Here is a 12185-nt window from a genome sequence, read left to right on the forward strand (position 1 = left end):
CCACAAACATCATGAAGAGCTGGAGGCTGATTCAGCCAGACAGAAAAACTGCAGAAGACATTGCCTTTGAAATTCAACCTAAAGGGAAGAACTTCGAGAGTTTAGCTCCAAGACACGTGGGCCAAACTCATAAAACAGTAACAACAACAGTTAAAAAAAAAAAAAAAAAAAAAAAAGCGACCATACCCACTCCTTCCAGCCAAGAGTGCACCCACCCCATCTAGAAACTCCACCAATTCTTGCTCCTCTGTAGCTGTGAATTTTCATTTCTACCACCACAGTCCTCAGACCCTCCCAATGGCCAGGGGACTCTGATTCTGCTGCCTTGTGCTCTGGGACGTAGGATGGCGCCTATATCATAGAACTTTCCTGTCGAGGGTGAGACGCCCTGCTCTTCCTCTCCCTGGCAGAAACAGGACCTTGACTATAAGGTGTCAGCTGGGACAGGGTTCTCCTTCAGCCCCTTCTTGTCCCAGGTTAGCTCTATGGTGATCAGCATTACAAACCAAAGCTTTGCCATTTCTAGACTAAGAGATGGCCTGAAATCCTAAAACAGATTTTGTATTTGCCTGGCCAATGTACTAATAAATGCTAGATCATGTAATGGGGAAAAAGAAGGTAACATCTGACAGTGGGTAGCTGAATAGTAGAATGTTTCCCCAACATGAGCGAGGCCTGGGTTTGATCCCCAGCATACACACAAACGCGCACGTGTGTACATGCGTGTATGTATCCTGAAAGAAAGCATACTGGAAAAATGTCATGATTGTCTTCACTATGAATTCTTCAGCATAATACCAGAAGCCTGTGCAAAAAAAGCAAAAACAGACAAGTCTGCATCAGAATTGAAACCTTATGCACCATAAACACCACGGCAAAAGAGCTACAGAATGTAGAATATCTGCACCCCAAAAATCTGATAAGGGGCCAATAATATTCAAAGGCAAAAAGAATTCCAATAACTTAACTACAAAGCAGATACACAAAAACAAACATACTTTTAGTATAGACAAAAGCATGAGGAGAAAATTTCCCATTAAAGAAATACAAATGGCCGACAGCAGATGTGTACGAAAATTCTGTGTGATTAGTGAATCATGGTGAAATGTGAATCAAAACATTTCACACAGTGAGAGGACACCTCACACCTATTAGGATGAGTACCATACAAACAGTGACAGAGACAAACCAGGAAGTAACAATCATAGGCAAGGATATATAGTCATAAAGTCTGTCTGCAGTGTGTATAATAATTCAGACACAACCAAAGTACAGAGGGACCGCAAGTACTAGAAAACAGCTGTGGGGTGGTTCAGTGGGTGGGGGGTACTTGCTGTGCAGGGATGAGGACCTAAGTTCGAATCCAGTACACACATTATAAAAGCTAGATGTAGCCGTACAGGTACACCTACCTCCACTGTTGTTAGTGGGTAAAGGCAGAAGGATCCCTGAGACTTCGTAGCTGCTGGCCTAGCTCCAGGTTCAAGGAAAGACCTGTCTCAAAGAAATTAATGGGGCATGATAGATTGGGATATCTCTGTCAGTATGCACATGTATACGAGCATGCCACACACACCTTTAACATATACACACATACCAAAAGCAAACTACTTAAAAAAAATACAGCTAACACATGTGCCACCACCATTCAGCCACAGTGAGCATTCTTACCTGCCCCTTATGCTGTGTTTTCTTACCACGGAGTTTTAAAACTTGATTGTAGCAGTCCTCAGTAATCTGCGTCCTCACATCTTTTTTCCTAGGGGTTTTGATCTGTTTGGGGGGAGTGGTTAGTTGTTCTTCCCTCCTTTTGTCCTTTCTTCCTTCCTTCTTTCCTTCCTTTCTCAAAATTTGTCTGACTTGCCTTGCTTCTCGGTGCACATTTTAGAAGTAACCTAACCACTTCCACTTCCAAGCAAGGCCATGCGGACTGTCTTCCCCTGAAATCTCACTGAGTGCATGCACTATCAGCAGCAATGGCGTTTAATAGTAACCAGTCTTCCAACCTATGCGTAGGCAACCAGTAGTTTTTGTCTAATTCGATTTCTATTACCAATATTTTAAGAGTTTTCGGCTCATAAATTCTGCACTTTTGTTAGTTTTATCCATAGAAATTGAAATTATTTGAGTGCAATTGTCATATTGCTCATATAAATTTTCAAGTTCAGTGTTTGCTGTCCGTGTTCATATCTTGAGCCCACAACCTGGCTTATCTAAGCATTCAGTAGTTGTTGTCACCAACTTTTTGTATCCTTTGAATTTGCCAGATAGATATCATGCTATATATGAATAAAGTCATTTAGATTTTATATTCCAATTTGTATGCCTTTTTTTCTATTTCTTGCCTTAATGTACTAGGTAGGATATCCCAGACAATGTTCAAAGCTAATGTCAAAAGGGCCAGCACGATGTCTCAGGAGGTAATATATGTGCGTGCGCACACACACACACACACAGACATATTTTCTAATTGTAATCATGGTGAAGCCAACATTGTTGCTTTGTTAAGACTTCAGGAGAGACCATTCAATATTCCATTTTTACTTACAATGTTAGTGATGAGGTTATTTTTAAATAAATGCCCTTTATCAAGTGGAAGAACTTTTATTGCTTGTTTTCTGAAAGTTTTTCCAGGAAGTGATAGATTATTATGAAATACGTTATCTTGATCTATTGAGATGATATTTTTTTCTTTAGTCTGATGAGATGATAAATAAAATTGACTGACTCAGGAATACTGAACCAATCTTGCATTCTAGTCGCTAAGCTCATCCGGTAATGACTTACTTCATACTCTTTCTGTAGAACTGATATTATTTACTAACCCAGCTGTCCCTTGGAGTTCAGGTACTGACCACAGAGGGCTAAACCCCGTGCACTCTGCATTTCCTTCTGTCTGTTATAAGTAGCTTAGTATTTGTGAATAGCCTGCATTCATTGTTCTGTCTACCACAAATCACCTCTTGAGCACTTATCAAATATCTAATGTAATATAAATGCAAAACAAATAGTTAAATGGTTGCTGTGATAGGCTGTTTACAAAGCAACAAGTGTATAAGTACAGATGTTTTTTCCGCCTAGTTGAATCCATGGATATGGAATCCACAGTAACCTTGTAAATATGGATGGTAAGGGTTCTCTTGTTTCCTATTTCTGGGAAAGTATGTGTATCACTGGTATGACTTCTTAAATATTCATAGTGCTGTTCGGGTGTTGGCTACTGTGTTCAGGTTTTGGCTACTGAAAGTCAGCACACTTTTCCTTGGGAAAGGGTTTTAAATTACTGAGTCTTCCTTAAGTTCTTCTAAGAAATTGTGTCCTTTTGATCTAAGTTGTCAACTTTACTGACATTTAAAAAATTGCTAATAATATTCTCTCGTTGTTTTAATGTCTGTGGGGACTATAGTGATGTCTCCCATTTCACAGTTTGCTGCTGTTCATTTGGTATAGCAACAGAGCCAACCCTTAATAATCTTAAATTCTGTTCTGCAATTTTTTCCAACCTCTAAACTTCTCTCTGGCTGTTCCATTTGTTGTTCAGGGTTTTAAAAACTTGTTCTAAGGTCTTGCTGTTTATCCAGGCCTGGTCTCAAATTGGCAATTCTACTGTCCCAACCTTCCGAGTGCTATGACGGTTTGATGGCTCGTATGAGCCAACACGGCAGGCTCCAGACATTTTTAGTTCGGTAATCATCGTCTTTTTCCAAATCTATTATCCTTCCTATGTTGAATTTAACCTTCGTTTTCTGTCAGCTTCCTGTTTCAGGATTTCTGCTGAACAGTGTTCAGATAGCTTTCTACTATATGGTCATTATAACTTACCATCTATATAAGGAAATTTGCTTCTACTTTCTTTTTTTTCTGCCTTTTCAAGTGCCAAGTTACACAATGTAGAATGGACTTGTAACGACTCTGGGATTTTCTGCGCCCTCCCCAGTTCCCGAATACTGATATGAAGACAATATTAATAAATGCCATTGGTCTTATAGTAGGTATTGCTTCCCACTAGCTTGTAACTCAATTAACCTATTTATACTATTCTATGTCTGCCACGTGGCTGGTTAGTTCATACATCTGACTTCCTCAGAGTCCAGGGCGAATCTTCCCTTATCTAACTCTTTTCCAGAGTTTCAGTTTCTCTTCCAGAACTCCCACTTTCTCTTTCCTGCCCTTTGCTAATAGCCATCAGCTTTTTATTGACAGGTGATGCTACCACACAGTCCTCCAGAGATTATCCCTACAGGAATGACCCAGAACTTGGGCTAAGATATTACTTCTTTCTGCTCCCTGTGCCTTGCTTCCTCTTAAGCTGTAGCTTAGGCAGCCTCTGTTTCCTCAGCATCCCCAGAGCACCTTGATCTCCATGGTAGAGCTTCAGGGTTAGAGCAGCTGCAGCCACCTCAGGTCCACTCCAAGGGTTCACCCCTGTACAGTCTGCCGACTGAAGTTTACATCTACTTCCTCTTTTTAATGAATATTATTTTTCAAATACCAGCTTTTGGTTTAGGTAACTTTTCCTACTTTTGATTTCTACTTCTGCCCTGCTGGTATGGGGGGGGGGGTTTAATTTGTTCTTCTATTTATTTTCTTATAGTGGTTCTCAACCCTTGGGTCTCAACCCCTTTCAGTGGTCATGTGACCCTTTCACAGTGTCACCCAAGACCATAGCAAAGCACAGATATTTATAACATGATTTGTGACAGTAGCAAAATTAGAGTTATAAAGTAGCAATGAAATAATTTATGGTTACAGGGGCAGTCACCATAACATGAGGGACTATATTAGAGGCTGGCATTAGGAAGGCTGAGAAACACTGGCTTAGATCATTGCTCTTGGACCTTTATCTTTTCTAGTATAAGCATTTAATGCTGTACGTGATCTTCTGAGCTACGCTCTGGCTCAGGCCCACATACTTTAATGGAGCGCATTTTCATTCCCATTCCAACTCAAAAGAGTTTGGATTTCTTTTAACCCTTTCTCTAACTGATTAATTATTCTGCAGCATTGAGCAAATTTCCAGATATTTTAAAGTTGTCCAGACATCATTTTTTAACTTAGAGTGTGATCCATTGTGATCAGAGGACACAATTTTACATTTACTTAATTACTGATTTTGTGGGGGCAGAGCTGGGCATGTGCCACAGTGTGTTGGCAGTCAGAGGACAGTTTGTCAGTTTCTCCTTCCATCGTGTCGGTCCCAGGATCGAACTCAGACCGTCAGGTCTCGGGGCAAGCAGTTTCGCCCATGGAGATACCCCCCTCCATCCAGAGAACATAATTTAAATGATCTCAATTATTTATATTTGTTTATGTCTGAATATGATCTAACTGTGAACTTACCATATACCCTTGAAAAGGAGGTGTATTCTCCTGGGCATTTGTTACTTTGTGGGCCATTCTCCAAAATACACTTAGAGCAAGCTGGTTACTGGGGACATTTAGGGTTTCTATATTTCTGCTGATTTTCTGCCTGCCCACTCTGTGGATCCTAAAATGTGAGTTGACAACTTCCACTAAAATGCTTATCTGTTCTGACTCATGGCCCTGGCTGTATGCTAGTACGCTGAGGTATGACTGTCAAGACACTCTTGATTAGTTGGTCCTCATTGCTTGTGCAAAGTCCTTCGATTCCTTTTTCATTATCCCCATCTCTCACCACTTCCTCTTGCATGAGAGGCACTGTCCCCCCAACATGTGCTAGTATATGTGTGCGCGTGCACACACACACACCCACACACACACACACACACACACACACACACACACCTGTAATAACCAGCACTGTACTTCCCAGGGGTGAGAGAATGAGCACGCTTTTCCCAGGTGTCCTTTTCCTTTCTGTTCTCTCCTTAGAACACCCCGACTCTCTGTCTCCCTTACCAGCCCCATTTCCCCTAGATCTGTCACGGTAGCTTTTCTCCTCTGAATGTCACACAGTCCCCCTTTCCCTTTGACACTAAACAGGCCATGATTATTTTCCTTTCTCGGCATCTGCCACCGGAGATTGTACTGTCTCCTCCAACTTCTCTGCTCTGTCTTCCCAGCCCTGGGATGTGTTCAGCCTTCTCTAGCTTGTACACAGAAAGAGTTAAAGGACAGAAAGAAGAAGCCCGGGGAAAGGCCGTGATTCTCCTTCTGGTGTACTGAGCCTGCATTGGCCATAGCTCCGTTGAGAGTGTGCTAGTGACCCCAGTGCCTTACTGTCCTGTGGGACTCCATAGTAACTAGGCTCAGAAGTTATTGGATAGTTCCTTCCACCCTGTCATAATTTTTTCTCACTTCTTAAACAGATTAAGCAATACCCAAATCAAACTAATTCAGGAGAACTAGACAGAGAACAGAGGGACTGAATTTTGTAAACTGATCAATGATACCCAACCACACTTACATACATAAAACCCTGGGGCTGAAAGTTGCTGTCAGATTCACTTAGCCAAAACCTTACTTAATGTCTTTTACCCATTAATGTTCTTCATGTTAATGTAACTTCCTGTCCTTTCAAATTTACTGAAGGCACAAGATAAGCCACAAGTTACATTTCACTTTCTGAAATCTAAAAACCCTTGTTTTAAAACTGTCATCATCTGATGCCAATTTTATGAGCAGCATCTCAAGTGGTTGCTATGCTTTAAATTAAAACTCTCCATCGTCTTATTCAAGTAAAGAAATTATGGTTTTTGTAAGATCCCCAAAACATTGTCAGATTTCTATTAAAGTAAAAAATAATAATAAATAAATGAAAATAAGGCAAATTGTGTTTTTTAAACATTATAAATTACCAAGACTTCTAGCTCAAGAATAGAGTACTTGCCCAGGAAGGAAGTTCCTGGCTTTAAGACCAGCACAAAGTGGTAAGCATAACTTTACAGGAAAAACTTTTAAAAACAGTAATGGGCTAGGGGTATGGTTCAGTGGTAGAACAGTAGCACAGTGTGAACAAGGTCCTGGGTTTAATCCCCAATACTACAGAAAGCAGGAAAGGGGTGGAAGAGAGAGGGGACAAGTCTATAAATGCTGAGTGATTGATATGACATATAGATATAGCAATATATAAACACATCACTGATGTGAATGTATAGCTACCTATAGAAATGTCACACACACACATACACACTAAGTGCACACATAGAACATTCTCAATGAATATTGATAATAATGCCATACTTATGTAGTGTAGTATATACTCGTTAAAAAAAATTGGTTGACTAAAATGAGATCTGAAACAGACAACTGGGATTTTTATATCAATCTTAAGAACCACAAATATTAGCATCTAAACTCACCAACTTTTTTTTTTTTTTTTTTTTTTGAGCTGGGGACCGAACCCAGGACCTTGTGTTTGCTAGGCAAGCGCTCTACCGCTGAGCTAAATCCCCAACCCCAACTCACCAACTTTTTAAAAGATTGAAATAAATAAAGAAAAAAAAAACCGGGCTAACCAAAAGTGTTGAACCCTGCAATTCTCCATGTTTTAGTTAGTTATCTTTAAGTTACTATTTATAGATAATATTAGCCAACATCTACTGTTTTCTGGGAACTGTTAATACGTGTGAACAGACCACTGACTTCAGCATTGAGCAAAGGGGTCAGGATCAGTTGGCTGTCCTTGTGTATTTTAGATGTGAGCCATCCCACAGTGGGATGTCACCATGTTAGACTTAGAAAAGCTAGACCCATTCTCAAGAAAATATGTTGTATGATCAACAGATCGTAAACAGAAACTGTCAGTGACAAGCAGACACAGAATCCAGCTGGGTTTCTTTAGCCCTGATCCCAGTTTCAGCTGCAGGTTTTTTCCAGAAAGAACAGAAGTTTGATTTACTCAACATTCTGCAGAAGTCAGGGGTGTGGTTATAACTCATTGCTAATGGGTTTTCCCTTAATTCTTGTAGCAACAGGACCTTCAAGTGGCTACTGACAGCAAAAAGGTGAAACTAAGGTCAGGACAGGAGTCTACAACATCAAAACAGAAACAGCTGTTGAGGACCACCTAGTGGCAGCAGGGGCAGCAGTATTTTTATATTACCACTAAGGCTCAAAGTATGAATATTTTCCAGACTTAGAGCAGAGCGCCACAGTGACGGTTGAAGACTATGTGGTTTTACCAACTCTGCCATTATATGCTGGTAATTTCATCTCCAAGTTATCCCCATACACAAATCACCACTGAGTAGACCAATCTTGTTTCCTTCTTATTCACTAGAAAGTGTGAGTTCAGGGGGAAACGTCCATGAACCGTTCGTTGGGCTTTCTTTCGTTTTTTTTTAAAACAGGGGTTGGATTGGAAATTTGAAAGCAACGCTGAGAAGCTTTTGCTAAGACAGGGATCAATGGGAGTGTGCTTAATGAGTAATTGCATTCCTTCTTGGCTAGCCAGCAGCCTGGAAACTGAGCCCTGTTCTGCGCTGTGCACACCCAGCTTGCAAGGTCTGTTTCCACTTCTCCAGACTAGGCTAGTCTCCAAACCTCTGTGCAGCCGGAAGCCGGTAGCTTGGGTTAGGAGCCCATTTTGTGCCAGGGACTACAGGAAGTACGTCATAGACCTCGCCTTTTCTCATGACCTTTGAAGCCAATTTGTAGCTGGGTGAGGAAGCTGAGACCAAGCTGGCCTCACTGCCCACTCTGGAGCCCCAGCACCTAACTGGCACAGTGCTGGCACTAGGCACCAGACCCCCGGGATGAGGGCATGGATGAACATCCTAAATACTCACTAGACATGGAGTGAATGTGATGTGACATGATATGTTGTGTCCTTCCTGGCTACTTACAAGCCTCAGCCCCTCAGGACAATTTGGGGAAACTGAACCCCTAGATCAAGTGACTTAGCAAAGGTCACCGGGGTAGGGAGCAGACAGAAAAGAACCTGGAAAGGAACCTCTGAGTCTTTCCATGCTCCAAATAGTAATGCTATCCATATAGTCTTTCTGCCTCACATTCAAGGTCCCCAGACTCTGAGCGGGGAGGGAGGGGGAGGGGGGAGTCAGGGGCTCCCATCCCCAATCAGCTTTCCGGTCAGCAGCTCCCAGCAGGGCAGGGCGACCCCACCCTCCCGCCAGCTGCAAGGCACAGCGCCAGGAGCACACAGACTGTTCCCAGGCACTCCCTCGCCCCAGCCCCGCTGCACCCGTCTGCGAACTGCCAAGGGCGAGCAGGGGAACAGCTCACGTGGGCCTCTGCTGGAGCAGCCAGCTCAGATCGCTGGGCGGGGCTTCGTCCTCACCACGCCCTTCAGGGCGCGCCCCCGGGAGCAATTTGAGACCCCTCTTCTGATCCAGATCCAGCAAAGTTGGCTCCAGTGTGGGCTGTAGGGATTTGAGGAAGTACGTGGGTGCGGTTGAGGCAGCAGCGCAGCAGCTAGCTCTGGTAGAAAGGAGAGGGTGTCTAGGTCGGCAACATTAGAAGAGAGGGCGTTTCTGCAGAAAAGGAAGTGGGTGTCAAAAGCTGCACACACATTGCCCCGTGGGAGTCTTGTGAGGGAAGTCACCAGGACCTGCTACATTCTCCCACTTTATAGCTGCATGCACAACACTCTCGCAAGTCGCCGTTATCACAATTCCTGTGACTTCTCAACACAAGGCAGGCAGTAATCATGGGCATCCATTGTGTGGAGGCCACCTGTCCACATTTCCTGTGAGCCTATTAAGCTGTTGTCTCATAGACCAGGCTCCTCCAAAGTCAGAACACTGACACTTCTCCTCTTACCTCAACACCTAACTTAAGGTATGTTCCAGAAGCCGCCAGACTGCATTGATTTATTCAAAATCCCTATCTTAGCCTCACGGTGCGTTCTTATTCCACAGACGTTCAATTTTGTGTCTTGAGAATAACACGTTTTTCCTGGTTTGCTTCTGCCGTGGTCTCTTGTAGTCCAGGCTGATTTTGAACTTGCTAAGCGGCTGAGATTGACTATAAACGTTTGATTCCCCCTTGCCTCCAGCTCCCACATGCGGAGGGCTGGAATTATAGACATGAGTTACCACACCCTACTTTTTTTTTTGTTTTTAACATTACTTTGAACCCGGCCAGTGGCATTTTGTAAGGTGGGGCGTTCCTGGGAAAGGATTTAGGTGAACAAGTGTCCCACTTTTATCTCATTTGGTAGCATGAAGTTTTGCTTGGTTGTCAATTTCTGGACAATATTTTTATATGTGGGGATTAGGTACCCCAAAATTTCATTTTCTTCCTTTAAAAAAAAGTCCAGGAGATTGAATCCAAGTCTTAAGGCTTTACACATGCTACCAAAATATGAGCTGTGTGCCCCCGTTCCTCATTTTCTTCTTAATACTTCAGAAGTTCCACAACTCTGCTCTCAGTCCCACCGTGTGTGACTAGTCTTACTGAACACTATTGCCAGAAGGTCGTGCAGAGGACAGGAATTTTGCAGGACAGTGAGGACGGGACAGATTACAGAAAAGCCTTCGATGCCCAGGTCCTTCTTTGTGACCACTTGTGTGCCCTCCCCATCCCAAGGTTTCAGAATTGGCTGACTGCTCAGGGATTGCTTTGATTCATGTCTTAATTCTTAACTTGTAAAGCAGGACGTGGTTGCCTCGGCCCATAATCCCAGCTGTTATGAAGCGGGGCAGGGCTATCCATTCAAGGTCAGCATGAGTGACAGGCTACATAGCTAGACTCACTCAAGAACCAACAACTCAAAGAATATCTTCCCTTAACTTATGTGAACCATGGTGCTTTGTTTTGTTTTGATTACGGTTTTTTTTTTTTTCTCGGTAGACAAGGATGGCCTCAAACTCATTCACCTTCTGCCTCAGTATTCCAAGTGTGGGATGACGAATGCACATTGCACATCGCTGAAGTTCTGACAGCCTAGATGCATTAGAAATGGGATGGAAAGAAGTGTCAAGTATTTAAAAAAAAAAGGTGGAACACTGTGGTTTGCAATATTTGGAGGAGATTGGATAATTACTTATAGAAAGAAAGAAGATTTTTTAAAAAGCAGAATGGGTAGCCAGTTAATACCGGCCAGCCTATATTTTAATGGCCACAGTTAGTTCTTGGCATAGAGAACTTGTATATTGCTTGTCCCATGTCCTCATTTGGGGAGCCATTTTAGTTAAATACAGGCTCTGAGCGATCCTGACAGTAGGATAGGAAAGGTCTACGGAGCAGGTGGCGTTCAAGTACCAGAAAAAGAAATCTTCTAGGAGCCGGGGGATCTCGTTCAGATGGTCTCCGTCCTCCTTCATACAGGTGGAACTAGTTAGAGCCAGGCACACAGGAGTCTGCCAGAACCTGGGGCTTGGGGCTGGAATTCCAGGAGCAGGTATAACCAGAAAAGGCTTGAATGCTGTACCCATCAAAGACCCACAGACTCGAATGTACCAGGCCACTTGGTGAATCTTGAGCAAGACACCTCCAACTGAAAAACCACCAAAACAGCTGGAAGACTGTCCCCTTCAAATGACGTTTTCTAGAACGCTGCCGAAGGAACTGGAAGTGTCAAGGTTAGAACATGTGGTTGAAGATTTTTTTTTTCTTTTTTCTTTTTTTCTTTTTTTTTCGGAGCTGGGGACCAAATCCAGGGCCTTGCGCTTGCTAAGCAAGTGCTCTACCACTGAGCTAAATCCCCAGCCCCGTGGTTGAAAATTTTTAAAAACAAAAACAAGCTATTTTAATACATTTCAAGGCACTTATAGTAGATTTATAACATTTATATAAACCAGCCTTCGGGATTTGGGCAGAACTCTAAAATTCTCACTCCCTATAAAGGACAGCAAAACTGAAAGAAAAAACAATACAAAACCAAACCAAACCAAACCAAACCAAACAAAACAAAACAAAAAAAACAAAAAAACAAAAAAAAAAACAGGACTGTGTGCTGTGTTTCTATCCTGTGAAGCTGAGGAAGAGTCGGGTGTAACCAGCTCACTGCAGAAGCTAAGGTCATGACCTCTGAGGATGTCAGTCTGGTTCAAAGCTCAAAACGGCAGCACAGGCTAGCCACCACCCAGAAGAACACGAATGGGTAATTCATCCAACTAGCATCTGAGTATAACTGCTCCTCCCATGCCTCCTAAGATCATATATCATCTAGATTATCTAGAGCACGGTAGGATCCAATGGCATGTTCTTAACTGCCAGTCCCTCAGCTATCACTCAAGCCAATCCTGCATAGCTAAAAGCAGTCCCAGGGTTTGAACCACTCTCTTCAGCCAGGCATAGGG

At 42.8% G+C, this 12185-nt stretch overlaps 1 long non-coding RNA gene across 1 annotated transcript in view; it reads right to left on the reverse strand.

Annotated features, from left to right (window-relative positions):
- The window catches only part of LOC102547466 (uncharacterized), a 69318-nt gene that overhangs the window by 36461 nt on the left and 20672 nt on the right, over nucleotides 1-12185 (reverse strand). The window contains exon 1 of the long non-coding RNA XR_001837663.3: nucleotides 1-12185. This exon is cut by the window's right edge and continues 20672 nt beyond it. This is a non-coding gene — a long non-coding RNA (uncharacterized LOC102547466).

This window comes from Rattus norvegicus, chromosome 4, assembly GCF_036323735.1.
Source record: "Rattus norvegicus strain BN/NHsdMcwi chromosome 4, GRCr8, whole genome shotgun sequence".
NCBI classification, from domain to species: Eukaryota; Metazoa; Chordata; class Mammalia; order Rodentia; family Muridae; genus Rattus; species Rattus norvegicus.